Source organism: Lynx canadensis, chromosome D1, assembly GCF_007474595.2.
Source record: "Lynx canadensis isolate LIC74 chromosome D1, mLynCan4.pri.v2, whole genome shotgun sequence".
NCBI lineage: Eukaryota > Metazoa > Chordata > Mammalia > Carnivora > Felidae > Lynx > Lynx canadensis.
The window spans coordinates 88,795,913-88,812,671 of record NC_044312.2 but is presented as its reverse complement, the minus strand read 5'-3'; the positions used below and the strand labels follow the sequence as shown (position 1 = coordinate 88,812,671).

The 16,759-nt window shown below is 45.4% G+C and overlaps 1 protein-coding gene across 2 annotated transcripts in view; it reads right to left on the bottom strand.

Moving 5' to 3' along the window:
• Nucleotides 1-16,449, bottom strand: part of EHF (ETS homologous factor) — a 40,182-nt gene extending 23,733 nt beyond the window's left edge. Inside the window, exon 1 of one of the 2 annotated variants that reach the window (XM_030333117.2) lies at nucleotides 16,272-16,449. The gene's annotated coding sequence lies outside the window, so the exon portion shown is untranslated. The remainder of the gene's footprint in view (nucleotides 1-16,271) is intronic. The other variant, XM_030333120.2, reaches the window with a different exon arrangement.
• Nucleotides 16,450-16,759: the final 310 nt, after the last annotated feature.

The following is a 16,759-nucleotide window of genomic DNA, read 5'->3' as shown; positions in this document are numbered from 1 at the left end:
CTCTTATCCTTCCCTTCATGAGCAACAACAACTGGAGAGAATGGTATTTGACTCTGTGCCCCAGTGATTGCCCAGACTTCCACATCTACCCAAGAAATCACCTTCTGTGCAGCAGCTCCTTTCTTTCTTCTTTTCTTTTTTCTTTTTCTTCCTTCCCTTCCTTTCCTTCCTTCCTCTTCCTTCCTTCTTCCTTTCCCTTCTCCTTCCTTCCTTCTTTCCCTCTCCCTCCCTCTCTCTCTTTCTCTCTTTCTAAAATGTTTTTATTTTTAAGTAATCTCTACACCCAACACAGGTCTCAAACTCACAACCCCAAGATCAAGAGTTGCGTGCTCCACCCACTGAGCCAGCCCGGCGCCCCCTGCGCAGCATTTTCTAAGACTGACACTTCTGGAGACAGAAGTCCGCTCTATATTTGAAGAAGAAGAGCCAGGCACGCTACCCAGTAGACCCTGTACAGATGAGTACTTCATGCCAGGCTTCCAGCCCGGACCTATTCAACCTTAGGCATCAACTGCCCTGTAAATGATGAGCCACTCTCATTTGGTCAATCCAAAACCCATTTCTGCAGAGAGATAACACTGCACTGTGCCGGGGTGGCCACAGCCCACGTTGATGGGGGAGAGACAGGCCACTTTCTCCTTCCCACTTTGTCAATGGGAAGATGCAGGTGAAACGCAAACCCCCACGGTGCCCCAGTTGCTAAGGACTAGGACCACTTCTGTGCCAGTCGGATGTGCAGACAAGCCACTATCTTCCCCCGGTCCTCCTCCAGGCTTTCATCAAAGGCTAAGTTCCTATCTGGTACCAGCTTGACTGATGTGTGGGTTAAATGAGAATGTTTCCAAAGTTCTCACATATTATCTCGCACATGGCAAGTGCCCCCAAAATGTCAGCTATTGTTATAGGTTCTGCCCATGAGTCTCTCGTTAAACTGTGTTGATCGCCTTCGAGGACATTCTTGGGGTCAGGGTAGATCCTTCAGAGGCAGGATAGTGTAATGGTTGGGAGCTCTCATCTCTGGAGTCAGACAAACGTGGTTCGAATCCTGGCTTTGCCAATTTACTAACGGGGCAAGTTTGGACAAGTTATTCAGCTTCGTTGGGCCCTAATTTTCTCGTTTATAAAATGAGATGATATGAAAAGGGTTGTTGAAAGACAAAATGAGATGATGCCTGTAAAATCCTTGGAAAAGTGTTTGACACATAGTAAGTACTCGATAGATGTCAGGTGGTGTTTATAATTATTATTATTATTCTTTATCATGTGATTACTGTTATTTTACTGCATCTCCAAGGAGGAAATTGAGAGCCAAGTTCATTTCAAGCAAGGCTTGTAACTTCTACCATCCATACAATGCTTTGCAATCCCAGGTTGCCAGCATAGTCAAGTCGAGGCTGGATCTCCGGCCTCCCCACCTCCCATTTTGGACTGCTCTATGGATGCGCCATCAGGCTGAGCTATGACCAGCATCTCTCAGCCTCCGCTCACAGAAGCTGTGCTCTGCCCCTCCGGGCATGGTCCCTGCTCAGGGACTAAAAGCCATCCCTCCTGTTCCTCCTTCCTCCTACCAGACACACCATGCTGCCGGGAGCAGTGGGACAGCACAACCCCACCAGCTCTTCGTTACCGCCTTGGCATCGTACTTTCACACACCAGTTGGTTTGCAGGTCCAGAGGAGAGGGGCAAGAGCTCCTGGAAGACTGTGGCCAGAGGGCTTCTCTATCCTACGGGGTCCCTTGGCCCAAGGAATGCTCGATTACTGCAAATCTAGGATTTGAGTCTCATAGGGACAGAAAAGCAAGGGGAAGGAGGCACGGCTGGGACTCTGGCAGGGAGCTGGAGCCATATACCTTAGAACCTAGAAGGTTCTGCCCAGTCTTGGGGCTCCTAAGAAGACCAAGTACTGCTCAACTGATTTCTCTTCCTTTTGTTTTCTTACATGTTTATTATTTATTTTGAGAGAAAGAAGAGAGAGAGAGAGAGAGAGAGAGAGAGAGAGAGAATCCTAACCAGGCTCCATGCTGTGAGTCCAGAGCCTGACGTGGGGCTCAATCTCACAAAACGTGAGATCATGACCTGAGCTGAAATCAACAGTTGGGTGTTCAACTGACTGAGCTGCTCAGGTGCCACTCTCTCTTCTTAAATATACATAGAGAACCTCCTAACAGAGACAAACATGACCTAGTTTGGGCATGCTCATCTGGAGGGATGTAGGTCTTTCGATCCATGGTGTGGCTACTGGGATCTCGGACCGAACACTGTAAAATAAATAAATAAATAAATAAATAAATAAATAACAACAACAACTATACTATAGCCCTTAGGGCTTAGTGAACATTTAAAATGTGCCAACTCTATGATGATAGTGTTAAATGTGTTATCTCAGTCAGTACTCACAATAACTCTATAAAGTATTATGTCGCCTAACAGATGGCCTATCTGAGGCTCAGAGAGGTCAGATAACTTGTTCATGGTCACACAGGTTAGCAAGAATTGGAGCCAAAAGAGAATGGAAACTCGGACCGTCCAGCAATAAATCTCTGGGAACTTAGCCACTTTCTGCTGAGAAGCGCGTGTTTGGCCAGAAGACAGAGTTGCTTTCAACCCCTCCTCACCCCTCCCCCCTTTCCATACAGAGTCACAGCATTCTCCCTGTGCCATCTGGGGCCTCACACCTTTATTGAGCTTCTCCAAGGTTATAAAATTCTCTGGTCCATCCAATCATGCCAGGACCCCCAGTGAGTCTCTGTCTTCTCTCTTGCCAGTATATCAGAGAGAGCCTTCAGAATGAAAGAATAGAAAGCTGCTCTCATTTTGCCACTTCTACAAGATGCTCAGGTAGGAATGTGTTAGTAGCCTGAAAACTGGGCCATGATAGCCCTATAGCCATTAAAACAGATCTATGCATATATACGTATCTATGCGCACACGCACATGTATATATGTGGATATGTATGCCATCTATATGAACATGTATACACATATAATATAAATACTCTTTCTATGACTCAGTAAAGTAATTTGTATTTTATATTTTGGAAATAAACTAGCCCATAATTATTTTCTTCCTCTGAATGAGACCTCAGGACAAAAAACATGGTTTGCTCCTGCTGTGAGGGTGAAAACACACTGGGAGCGATCAGAGTCACAGAGTAGATCTGAAGCAGGGCTTGGCCTGCATTCCCTGTCCCCAGCCCCCGAGGACTGAAGAGTCAAAGTCATGGTCTGCCCTCTTCCCAACTCCTTTATTCATTCAACCACATCATCCCCGAACTGCCACAGAATTGGCTGCCTCGTGGGTATTTTTACTCCTCAAGCCAGAGGAGCAATTAGGCATTTTAAATAATTACTTTTGTGATGACGGCGATATTCAGACCATTCTCGGTCCTTAATCAAAGTTACCAGCAGGTGAATTCACAGCATTTGCCCTGAGGATATTCCACCAGCTTCCTGACTTCCTGTTTCAATATGACTGTCATTTCAAAAGAACTACTCCCAAAGAGGAGAAAAGAAAATTCATGTACGTGTGAAATTTAACTGAATGTAAGACAGGCAATAATTCATGTTTTCCAAATGAATCAAAATGTGAATCAAGCTTGGGGAATGTATTTGATCCTCTTGGGATTACCTCACAGGTAATTTCATACCCTCATAATGTGTTTTGAAATAGACATTTCAGGTTCCCAGGGGCAATATCTGAAGCATTATTCCTGTGCTTTCAAGCGTTTTCGTGAGTGATGATGCAGTGTTGGGAAGCCAAGTGTTGATCCATTATAGATACACTTTACTGACTGTAAGCCATTTGGAAATATACATATCATGCTGATCTTTATCATTCTTGGTGCCAGACTCATACAAGATGCAGATACTGACAGAGGACAGGCACCAAAGTTGATTAAAAGATTGCCTTATATGCCCTCCTGGGCCTTTATCAATCCCTTTCAGATATGACAAACTAAGAATAGGGCAAGCTTTGAATCTTCAAAGGTCATAGAGCCTTTGGAAACTAGGGCTCTCTTCTCCCAAAAATGCACATTCACACCTTGCTTTGCATATATTTTTGTGGGTTCCAGGCCCTCTAAAGACCACTGACTCCTACAGATCCCTGTATGCTATGGCTCTTTAAGAAATCTCTCTTATACTCGTGGTAGATTGAAATTTAAAGAAACCTTTGTAGTGGAGTCAGGGCCAGGAGACATAAGTTTATTCTGACACATGAGAGAAAGCCTGAGAGACTCTATTCTTACCCTCTTACTTGGCATGGACGTTACCCTGTTTCCCTACGGTGATAACAGGAAGAGCCCCACCAACCCCCTCCATCGGCAGTTGAAGTAGGAACAAGGCTTCATTCATTCTGGACCTCTGTTTGGCAATGCAGTAAAGAATTCACCATTTTCCCCACACCCTGAACATCAGTATCTGTCTCCCTGCTAATCCCCTTTCTCCAGTCTAAAACCAAATAATCATAAAATAGAGAGGAAACTGTATAGCAGAAGAAAAACAGGCCTCACTTCCTATTACAACCACAGGTGTCTACAGGTCTTTGGAAAGACCCAGGTGTGGAGACTAGAGCATCCACGGCTACTCCTAGGACACTTATTTTCCAACCAGGCTGAAGAGGTCACACAGGTGTCCCTCAAAGTTTGGTCTATAGACCACCCGTATCATCATCACCTAAGGAGGGCTTAAACTTAAAAGTTTTCTTGGGTCCCACCCCAAACCTCTGAATCAGAATCTTCATTTTTAAGAAGCTCCCTTCACCAATCTTTAAGCAATATTACGGTTTAGAACTTCTGGTCATAGACTCACCTACTTGTCTCCCCTCAAATTTTCACAACAAGATAGCTAACTCCGGGAGATATTATCCTTGAAGGGAACACCTCGGAGTGGAAATCCTCTCAAAGTCAGAGATAACACCCGCAGTCCAGAGAACTCAAGCCACCTGTGGAGAGTCTATCACATTATTTGCTAACTTGAAATAAAGCAGGCCCTAATGCTCAGTCCTACTGAATTGTTAAATTCAACAGTGCTCAGCTGTTCACAAGTATGAGCCTTTGAAGACCTGAGCCAACAAACCTTGCCTCAGAACATAGCTTTTGCAGAGGATTTAGATGACGATCGCTTCCATCACAAAATCTCATGGCTAGCTTACCCAACCCACTCCCCATCTTAGGCTTTCAAAAGATTACTCAACCACCCTAGATTTGAGGCTTCTTCATACCCAAGAAAATTGCTGTCTTAGCCTTCAGTGGCAAGAAATGGTCATCAAGAAATGCTTGTCTTGCTAATATACATATTGACTCATCCCCTTCAGTTAATATACATTTATGGAATGTCTACTAGGTGCTGGGCACTCTGCTAGGTGCTGGGGACACAAAAATGAACAGAACATAGACACTGCCCTCCCCTGATGGACTATTCAGCAAAGACACCACTTCCGAAACAATGGTAGCTCTTTCCAAAGTCGTCTGAGCTCATTCCCCACCTCCTGTTGGGGAGAGAGTGAAGCCAGAGCAGAGGGAGCCAGGCAGCCTGCTGGCGTTTGGAAACGACCAACCTTGGAAAGAACCGTGACTACATTTAAAAGCAGGACGGATTCTCTCTGGCAACCCCATGCCCTTGCCTTCACAGGAAACCCGTACTAAGATATCGAACTGGCAGACAGGATAATGCCCCCGACTGTCACAAAGCAGCCTCAGCCAAAACCAATCTCCACTCGGGAGAGAATAAGGTAGTTAGTTGTCTGGCTGGCTGATTGTCCGTCCCCAAGACAATGGCACGTTTCTGTGTGGGAGGGTTAGGAGCAAGCTGTTAACATAAAACCCACCGTAAACAGAGCTGTTAATTCAGTTGCTGGCAGGGTCTTCTGTTATCTTCTGCATACCTCCCAGAGGGTATAAGCCCTACCTTTTCATTTGAGTTGGCAGCAGAGTTATTTTTTTGCACCTGTTGCTCTGCTCCAATAACAACGCAGTTAAGCATTGATTTGTTGGAAAATAAACAGAAAAAGGCAAAGAAAGGCATCTGCCCGAACAGCCTGAGCTGGTTTGACTGAGCATTCATGCCAATTTGTTTTTCCTATAAAAACCAAAGAAAAACCTGTGCTTTCAGTTTGGATGCTCCCTTCCCACTCCCTCAGAAGAAAAGGAGGTATCGAATAGACTGGCCAGAGCTGGCAGGGCCACGAAGCCAGAAGACTGGCTTCCAGTCTTTTTTTTTTTTCCATTGGCTGGCTCTGCGAAGGCACTGAGGGGTGTCCAAGATCTGCAGAATGACACGGCCTGCCTCCAGTCAGCCCAGGTTAAGATCATGAATCAGATTAAGAGGGGCAGAGAAGGGGCTGCCAGGATACGATCAAAACCCAAACCCCGCTCTTCCCAATGGTTGACTTCCGAAAGTCAACACGGCTCAGGGAGGAGGTGTGGTCTCCAGGTTACCTCCTAAAGCCGAGACTCAGCGTGTCGAGTCTCAGTCCAGCCTCTCCCACAGATTTCCTCGGTCCAGCCCTGGGCAATAAGCAGAATGTGAAAACCTCTGGTCCCTGGACCATAGTTTTTCCATCAGGGAAACGAGGCTATCCATACCTACCTCGAAGGTGGGCTGTGAAGACTCACTCATGTCCCGCCAAGTGACTTGAGGTCCCACGTCCAATGTGGAAAGGACCCGAGACGTTGAGGATGTGATTTCCGCATTAATTCAAGCATGATTGCACTCCCATTTCTCATCACTCTGTCAATATCACATGATGAGCTCAAGCCCAAAAGGGCCACAAAGAGCTAAACAAATCACTCAAATGTAGATCACAACAACACTAATTAAGCAATGGCATCACTACCCAGCCTTCAACGTACACAATCAGAGAAAGCCTCTCAGTGTCTCTTTCGAAGCCTTGAGAAGCAAGCACAGGACGTGGGCAATGTGCGATGTTCCCCTCGATTACCACCTACCCCCCGGCTTTCTCTCAGCCATTCGGTCTTCATCATCACCAGACCACCGGCTCAATGGGGGAGTCACGGCAGCAGGTGGGGCCTCAGAAATGCCGCTTCTCAGGGAGCGTTAAGAGCTGGGTGTTCTGACAGGGGAGGGACATGGCTGGCTGAGCATTCCCCAGCATTCTTGTCATGAGCAGGGCGGGAGTGGAGTGCCTCCGAACCAAACTGGGCAGCCAGAAAAATAAAAGATTTAACAACACCCTCAGTTGACTGAAAAAAAAAAAAAAGAAAAGAAAAAGAAAAAGAAAAAAAAAAAGAAGACCGACTGTGCAGGAATGCGGGAAGGGTGGAGAGAGGTAAGAGGTGGGGATTGGAGCCAGGGAGGGGTTGGGATGCACTGGAACAATGGATTTGACCGTGTCGAGATTCGAGTTTCTTTCCAGGAAAAAACCAAGATGCTGCAGCCAAAGGAAGATCGATAGCCACTAAATGGAATCTCTCAGACTAATTACAAAACAACAACCAAAACTATGATAGCGACGATAGTTTCTATTTATCGAGCAGTCCTGACGTGCTAGGAGTTGAGCTAGACTTTAAATGATCTCGTTCAATCCTTGCCATAACCCCGGACGTTGGTACTAATAATTATCCCCATTTTACAGCCGAGGAGGCACAAGAGGGTAGGCAACTTGCCCGGGGACACAGAGCTAGTAAATGGGGGACTGGATATATTTCAGTAAATGTACGGGGCCGGGAGCGGGGTTCTGGGAACGACAGGAAATGCAACTTTGAAAACGGATCCTTTGTATTTCTGAAGCGGAAGAGGGTGTCTTTTAGGACCTCACGCTTTTATTTTGGAAATTGAGATTCTTTAAGGACAGCTCCCATAATTTTTGCCCTAAATGTGGATAGGAGGCACACCAATCAGCCTGGTGGCATACTACGAAACGTGCCTTTGGTGTCCATCAGCCCAGATGCTACAGACACAGCAGCACATGGCCCCTCAAACCCATCTGTCAAACTTTAGTCTGGCTTCTCGTCGAAAGCCCCGCATTGACTCAGGGGTTGGGCTTGGCTGCTCGAAGCCACCTCAGACTTATTAGCCATGATAAAAGAGCGGTCATAACAACAAGGAAAAAAACACTGTTGAAAAATTAAGGGGAAATTATGGCTCCTTTGGAAGAGCACCTTATGCCTGAGCCGTCACACATAGGTCCTGATGACAGACCTGCTGTGTTGTAGACATCACACCAATGAAAGAAAGGATGTGGATGTGTCATTTAGAGCCTGAATCCCATCACTCTGACAAACGAACCTAGGAAAGGTCCCCCATCTTCCACCAGGTCCATGATCCTGGGACAGTTTGTAAAAACAGAGCTGTAAAATGCAGACAGAGCCTCATAAAGCTTATTCCATGATCATCTTTGAACTTGAGAAGCAAATGCTATTTGAATTTCCTCGCAGACTAGGGGATCTCCTCTTTAGAAGTAGGGCTTTCTTTTCCCACAGATAACCATTAAATGACAGTGGGCAAGAAAGCCAAGTTCATTCATAGCACCTTCCTACAAGAATGATAGGCTCTCGGCACACCGGGGCTCATTTTCCCTTGCAGAGCACACTTTGGAAAGTAAAAAAATGAAGACAACTCATCAGCAAACCTAGGCAGCTCCCTACCAGAAAGGCAGGGAACCAGGTGCCTTCCAGCCTGTTACTCAGACATTCCTCCAGTTGCTTCAGAGGAAAGAAATCTTTGATGTTCAAAAAGAAAAAAAAAAAAAAGAAAAAAAATCATAAAACTCACCAACTCAGAAACTACAGCCTCCCTCTGTGACAGGCCTCAGCTTTCCACCAAAGGTCAGCTAGATGACTAAGGAGGAACAGGGGGATCTCCACAGTAGAGTCCCAGCTTCCGGGTATCAGGAGTTGTCACACATTACAACATCGTCACATCCAGAGACGGACCGAGCTACATAATTCGCAGGGCTTGGCGCAAAAGGAAAATGCAGAGCCCCTTGTTCAAACTGTATGAATTTCAGAGCATGAAACCAAGCACAGAGCCTTTCTAAATGGGGAGCCCTGTGTTACTGCACAGGTTGTATACTGAGGACATTGGCCCGGTCCAGGGGGTCAGTCCCATCCCCTGTCTTCACCTGCATCAATACTCAATCAACATGGGGAGAAGAGGGAAATCTTTTGTCATTGCCCCAGGAATGACCTCCTGGAGCATTTGGTAGTATTAAGTAAAATATGACATTGAACATGCCTTAATAACACCTAGCTTATGGCCGGCACCCAACAAATGTTAGCTGTTATTACTATTAGTATTATTATTATTAATTATGATTAATCATTATTTTCATTATGCCGAGGTCCCTCCACAACTCCAAAGCTACCCATAGGCAAAAGCAAAGAGTGGGAAGAACATATACCCCTGTTTTTACAGAGACCATCTATTAGCTAAAGTCATTCAGAAATCATTTCACTGGCCCTGTGCAAGAGAATGATCTAAATTAAGGGTTCCTAGCTTTTTACTTACATACATAGACCCATTTTTCAGTCTGGTATTGACCTATGGACCCCTCCTCAAAATAATGCTTTTAAATGACAAACTAAAATAGCAAGATTAGAAAGGAAGCTTATATTGAAATACAACGATCGGCTTTTTAAATACTTTTACAATTAGTGTGATATAATAATAATATATATGCTTCTTAACACATTAAATAAGAATATCTAGTGCAGGTCAAACAACCTCCATGGCATCAAAATCATGACGAACATCGATATTTTGAGGCATCTGCAACAGGTGTAATGTATATAAAAATGTCTAATTTCTCTTGGTGACAGTTACAGCTAACACTACTGTAGAATTTTGCCTACATTTACATTGAAAGAAAATGTCAGATTTTAGTTAGATGATTAAAAACAAAAATATCATTTTTTTTTCCACATCCAGGTTGACAAACTACCTGTATTTTCTCCATGTACACCAGGAGCCTCTTGGATCCCAGGTTAGAGTCTTGCTGTTTTATTAACAGCAAACACTTCTTGTTCGACTCAAATAGCCTCTAGATACCGTTTCCACATGACTACAAGTGTCATCTGAACAATTTACCAAGAGGCAGACCCCTGTTGGGTCTGGCAATGGTATCTTGGCAATTGTTTTCAAAGCCTCCAGAACACCCAGGGTGGCGGTTAGTACACATCTGGAGGTAATATCAAGAATTTTAGGGGTGGGCAATGGTCTATGAGGTTGCAGCTAGTCAAGTGAACTGCCTTGTGGGGGATCAGCTTCTTCTGGAGGCCCCTTCTATGGCAGGTATCAAGACACATGGATAGGAACATGCTGTGTGCCCGCACCAAGCCTTGCTTGGAACTCCCACAGGCGGTGGCGTGCGGCCAGCTTAGGACAAGCTCCATCTGGAAGCCCCCCATTAACATGGTTTACTCCATGTCCCTGCTGCCTGCCTTCTCCAGTGAAAACCTTATGGCATTTATTTCCATGGGCTAAGTGCAAAACCAATGTTGATCACTTTGAAAACAAAATCCCGGAATTATCCATCCACTCTCACCCAGTCAAGAGTCTTTGAGAACACCCCTGTTGAGGACTTAGCCTCAATTTCCATTCCACAAATTACTAATTATTTACTTACAGGCATTTGTCCAGGTGTTTTTAGATTGGGGGGGGTGGCGGCTCTAATTTAATCCTCACAATAGCCATGTGCAGATGTTATTAACCTCATTTTCCAGAAAGGAAACTTAGAGTCTAGAGCTTGCATAACTCACCCAGAGTCACTCAGCTACTCAGTGGCAGGGTCACATTTGAACCCAGGTACTCTGACGCTACACCTGGTGTTCTCTGTGCCACATTCCAGCTGCTTCCAGGCAACAAAAAACTCACAGCCTCCTGCCCGTTCTGATACACAAGTGGTCAAAGTCTACTCTTCATCAGTGTTCCTCAACCCACAGCCTTCTGGCTGGTGGAGTTAAGTTGGGTGAAAGATGAGCTAAGTGCTGTCTGAGTTTCTAAGTGAACACAACTGAGACAGAGGCTGAACTTGGGGCCAGATCTAAAGCCCCTTTCAAAGACAAAACAAGTCTTGTGAGTAGTCACCATGAAGACAGTGCCGAAAATAGCCTTCACCTTCCAGATCTCACTTACCATGTCCACCAAAATATATCATTTGCCCTACTGAGGGAGGTTTGTTTCGAAAGGTTCCTAAGAGGGATCCCAAAATAATCTCCACAAGACAGCCATACTCTCCAAGCTCCATTGTCATACACAAAAAATGGAAGACCCCCTTCGTATTCCAAGAAAGAGCCAATAGACTGTTAGAAGAAATTTGTATCAAGCTGAGAAAGGGCTGGCAGGGTGATGGAAATTTCTCATATCACGGTTGGGCCAATAAGGGCCCAGCCCCCAAGATTGTTCATTTTGTGTCCATGACATAGAGTGAGGTGGAAGGGACAAAAGATGCAATTTTAAGTTCACCACAATCACATCAACCTCAAAAAAAAAGTGCATCGAGACAAGGTCATACAAAAGTAAAAATACGTAGCTATGTTAAAATAACGGGCTTAATCAGGTGGTCTATTAAGCGTAATAATCAAAATATTATAGAAGGCACTTCATTCTCTTTTTATTTTTGGCTTCGTTTTCCTCCGAAAACATGTTCAAATGCCCCCATGCTGGCCATATTTTCAATAAATAGGCAGATACTCTTAACAGTGTTGAAGATGCTTCTGAGAAGGACAGAGAAGGAGGCTCTAAGGACAAGGGTGTGTGGAAAGATCGGAAGAGAAGAGGTAATGTGAATCCGATGAACCAGAACAGGGGGCCCAGCCCATAAAACAAACCAAAGACAGAGTGTGGTTAGGTGCTAGTGAAATCAATTTTCAAAGGGGTATTTTCCAGGGTGTCTCTTTTAAAACAAGGCCAATTAGAACCCCTGGAGCCTCTTTAAATGGGCCACTCCGCTTGACCCTGTTGTAAGCTCCGGCTGCTCCAGAGTCATGCTGAGGCCCTCTGAGAGCACCAAGTCTCCAGGTTGGCTGCCCGGTGGCTGGGCCGGCCACACTCCCCTTCTGATTACCTCTTGGGTCTTCCTCTAGAACAAGTGAGTCCATATCCATCCAATCTACCCAATCATCCATGGGCAATCAGTCAAGCAAGCTGATCAGCACCACACAAATGGAGTAGACTCCACGGGTGCCTGAATGTTCGCCTTTCAGCAGGCCACGTTGGTGTTTTACAGAAGATATCATTAGAGTCCCTGCTTGTGTCCACTGGCTGCCACAAAACACCTGGTTTTCATCCACTTCTATACTCCCACCAACTTTGGACACATGAGGCGAATCGATAAAGACGGGACGTTGCCACGGGAACGGATACTAACACCCTTCATAAAGACTCCAGGAATCCGATCTTAATACCTCCACCAGGTATATCCCTCAGCCAAAGTTCTGAAGACCTTAAGGAAGCCACTGAAGGGCTCCTACTGCCTTCCTTTCCCATCTCATCCTTAGGAGGGCAGTTCCCACCCCTTCTCAGCTGCTGCCACTCAAGCTAAACCAGCTGACCACTAGGCTTACCTGCTTTCTCCCGGTCATCAGCATCTGAGGGTGGAAATGCATCTTAAAGATAATCGGGTTCAAACTCCTTTGTTTGAATGAGGAAATGGAAGCCCAGAAAGCTGGAGCGTGCTGGTCTGGGCACACAGCTTTGCCAGGACTAGACAACCAGGTCTCCTGACTTCCAGTCCTGTATACTGCCTTGTACACACTGTGCCCCAATCATTCAAAAGCGTAAGTCTGAAATTCTTCAGGGAAGATTCTTAAAGAAATATCCTATCCGCCACCCCACCCCCCAACCCCCCCCCCCCCTGCCCACCGATGTCCAATAAACTTTTTGTCAAATAACTCTGAGGGATCTGTGGACATTTCTATTCCGGCACATCTCGGCTTCCTGACATCAATGCCATTTGGCCTGAACATACCTCTCATCCTAATATTAGCTGCTGCGGGAGCCATTCTCCCCACTGCACTATTTGTTTCCTGCATAACCTAAGAGTCTGGCCCTTTAAAACCCTGTTCAATTGAAACAAACAGAATAGTCACCTATTTCTAGCAAGAGCCTGCACCTTAAAACAGATCATATAATTTAAAATCATACTATTAAAAATTAGAGGGGCGCCTGGGTGGCTCAGTCGGTTAAGCGTCCAACTTCAGCTCAGGTCATGATCTCACAGTTCGTGAGTTTGAGCCCCGTGTCGGGCTCTGTGCTGACAGCTCAGAGCCTGGACCCTGCTTCAGGTTCTGTGTCTCGCTCTCTCTCTGCCCCTCCCCTGCTCATGCTCTGTCTCTCTCTCTGTCTCAAAAAATAAATAAACATTAAAAAAAATTTTTTTTTAAATTAGATAAGAAAACATTAAGAAAAATTTAGTATCTTCCTCATCTCCTCAGTTATTCAGCAACATATTTAAGAGAACACTGGCAAGATATGGCTGCCTTCCTGCCTCTGTCTTCAGATGACAATCCCCCCCCCCCCACCACGGACTCAGTTTACCCAAGCCGAAAGCCACCGCACGTCATCGGTTACTCAGGAACAAAGCCAGGGTGAGAACTCGTGGTCTCTAAACATAGAGCCTGAAGTGGAGTCAATGCCTCCCCACCAGGGCCCCACCCACAACAGAAATGACTGTCGCTTCCATTTTACCAGAAAGAGCTGTCAACAAAAGAAAGAGGCTGAAACAGCAGCAAAAAGGTGTCACTGAAAAATCAGGTTCCAAGTTTGTATTTGGTCCCTTAAAATTGTGGCACTGCTTCTCAAGTGCGCTGGCAGGTTCTGCCGTGGCATTCTTGGTATCCACCCCACCCCATCTCCCACAGGTCTTTGAAAATCACATCTGTTAGAAAGGGTGTGGGGATGCCTCCGTCTGGAGAAAGGGGAACAGACTGGCTTTTTACTGATTTGTATAAACCTCTCTGTCTATGCTTGCTTTCACATCAGGCAAGGTTCTCACACTGGGCTTTCAGAAGAGCGAGGGGGTCTGAAAAACACAGCCCAGTGCTAAAATTCCCTAATTTAGGGGATCGGGGAAGGACGAGGAGGAAATAAAATATTACAAGATTGCAGACAGCTAAATCGTCCTTCCTGAAAGTGAACTTTGGCCCAGAGCACTCACGTTTGGACCTAGGACCTGATATGAGTTCCTTCCAGTTTCCAATGAGTTAATTGGATGCATTATCTCAGCCTCTCAAGGGGTCAAAAAGATATTGAAAGAGGATCTGGGTAAATTGACGGGGGCATAAACACAGAACTATAAGTGTGAGTGTAGGACTTTTCAGAGGTTCAGAAAGGCCCCAGGCGTTTCCACTTGGGGAGCTCACGATATATTAAAAAGTGGAAAAAAATAATGGAAACAACATTGTTTGAATTTGACAAATAGACGCTTTTTATTTATTTTTTTTAAATATTTTTTTTTCAACGTTTATTTATTTTTTTGGGGACAGAGAGAGACAGAGCATGAACGGGGGAGGGGCAGAGAGAGACGGAGACACAGAATCGGAAACAGGCTCCAGGCTCTGAGCCATCAGCCCAGAGCCCGACGCGGGGCTCGAACTCACGGACCGCGAGATCGTGACCTGGCTGAAGTCGGACGCTTAACCGACTGCGCCACCCAGGCGCCCCAAATAGACACTTTTTAACACAAAAGAACAAATATAATTGAATTTTAGATCTTCCATACATATGAGGCCTGTATCAAATTCATTGCCCTGCCCACGGTCACCCTAGAAAGGGCCTGGCTAACACTGCCATCTTGAACAACAACGCGAGAGAACTCACAGCAGCGTTACTCCAAGTTACCTTCTTTTAAAATGCCTCCGCAAAATACTTCGGACACATGCAGAAGGATTGTCTCCATTATATTTGTAATTTTTTCAAATGTGATCACAGACTTCCAAAAGACCCTCATTTCCTGTTCCCATTGTTTTTAAAAGCTGTCCACATCAGCCATTAGCAGTCGGTGTAGAAAAGATGTGACCCTACACAACTTTGTGTTATAAGAACATGGAATGGATGAATTATTTCACAGCCTCGGGATTCTAGATCTCATAAAGAGGACAAGCGAAGAAGCCTTCCGCAACTCCAAATACAGTTATTAAAATTATTCTTGAAATGTTTTAAGAGCCTTTTTGTGGTAGGGTCTCTAGCCCACGAGACGTTTCCTAATGACTTCGTCTTTCCTATTGGAAATTAGCGCTTCCCTCGACCTCGTGGAATTAGCACATGACCACTCGTGATCCCCGGCTGCCCGTTTACACACAGAAAGGCTCTATCTGAACACATCCTCACACCCATGCCTACAGAACCAATTCCTGAATTAGACCTTCCATCGGAAAGTTCTCAATCCAGTCACTTACTTACACTTACACTGGGAATATACTAAATCCGCTCAAAGACAGATGGTGAAAATGTTACTTCCCAACACCACGTTGTCATGTACCAACAAGATTAATTCCCCATTGTTCCCAGTTCCATCCACACTGAGGCCAACACTTCTCCATGGTGTCCAAACAATATTAAAAGAGTCCCTGTTTTGGAAGGCATTTGGTGCTGCTGACTCACAACTGCCTGTCTGGTCTCAGTAGCCCATTATGGCACAAACAAAGGGTTAATCTGTCCCCTTGCAATATGGCAAAACTCTTTGCCAATTTTTTTTTTTTTTTTCTGGACAGAGCCATTTTTAGGTGTACATTTCTCCCCAGTGCCCTTGCCAACCTGGACTGCCCGACCACTTTCTCCAGTGTGGGTGTGTGCGCCATTGCCCGTTCCCAGCCATTTTCCAACAACAGAATGTATTACAGACAAATCTGCCTTTCCCTACAACCAATGAGTCAGAAAAATTACCGACAGAAGACCTCTCTGGAAAGTGAGGATGCGTGCTCCGAGCCCCAACAGCTATTTAACCAACCAGCTTTTCATTGAGCTATATCAGGGTCACCTGTCCCTAGCTTCCTTTTTGTTTCAGAACTCAGCCCAGGGAAATGGCTTTGTCACGCAGAGGGAACCCAAGGGGCTTTTAAATCCACAGTGATTGGAAGTCCGAACTCAATGCAGCCAATTCACAGATAATATCCAAAGAAGCCCGGCTGCCTTCCAAAATAAAATTCTAATAAGACCCAGTGAGGTGAGCGCAGGTGAGGCGAGCTTCACTTCCTGCCAGCTGCCTCCGGGAGTCTGTTTTATTTTCATCTGTCTGCTTCAAGGCAGACTTCTCTTTCCACTCAGGTGTTTGAACTCCAGATTCAAAAGAAGGTTTAAAAATAAAGACTTACCTCATTTACCTAACGATTCTGGGTGGGAAATCCAATAGCTGTGGCTAATGGAGGGGAGGCAGCATGTAGCACTCACACCAGCTCCTACAGGGATAGGGAACCAGGGGTGATATCACGTCTGAGCCCTCATCAGAGTGGAAATAAATGCATATGACAATAATTTTAAATCATTTTGTAGGATGTTAAGCAATAAGCCACCAACCGGGAATTCCCTAAGTCACTTCCCCCTCTGCTGATTGGCCGCCGGGCTCTTTAAAAAAATAAAATAAAGGATTACAAACATCGGCTCATTTGCATTTGGCCAACTCACACGTTAGTGTTCAAACAAAACAGGTCTAACCAGGTTATGCCTGTGTCTCAAGAACAGAGAGACAACCTGTTAATGGATGAGGAATTGATTTGGTGACTGTTCTTTTCAGCTTAGAGGCTGTTTCAGGTGAAAAGCACCGCGCTGGCTCCCCCAGAACACCATCGGGAAGGGTGCGCGT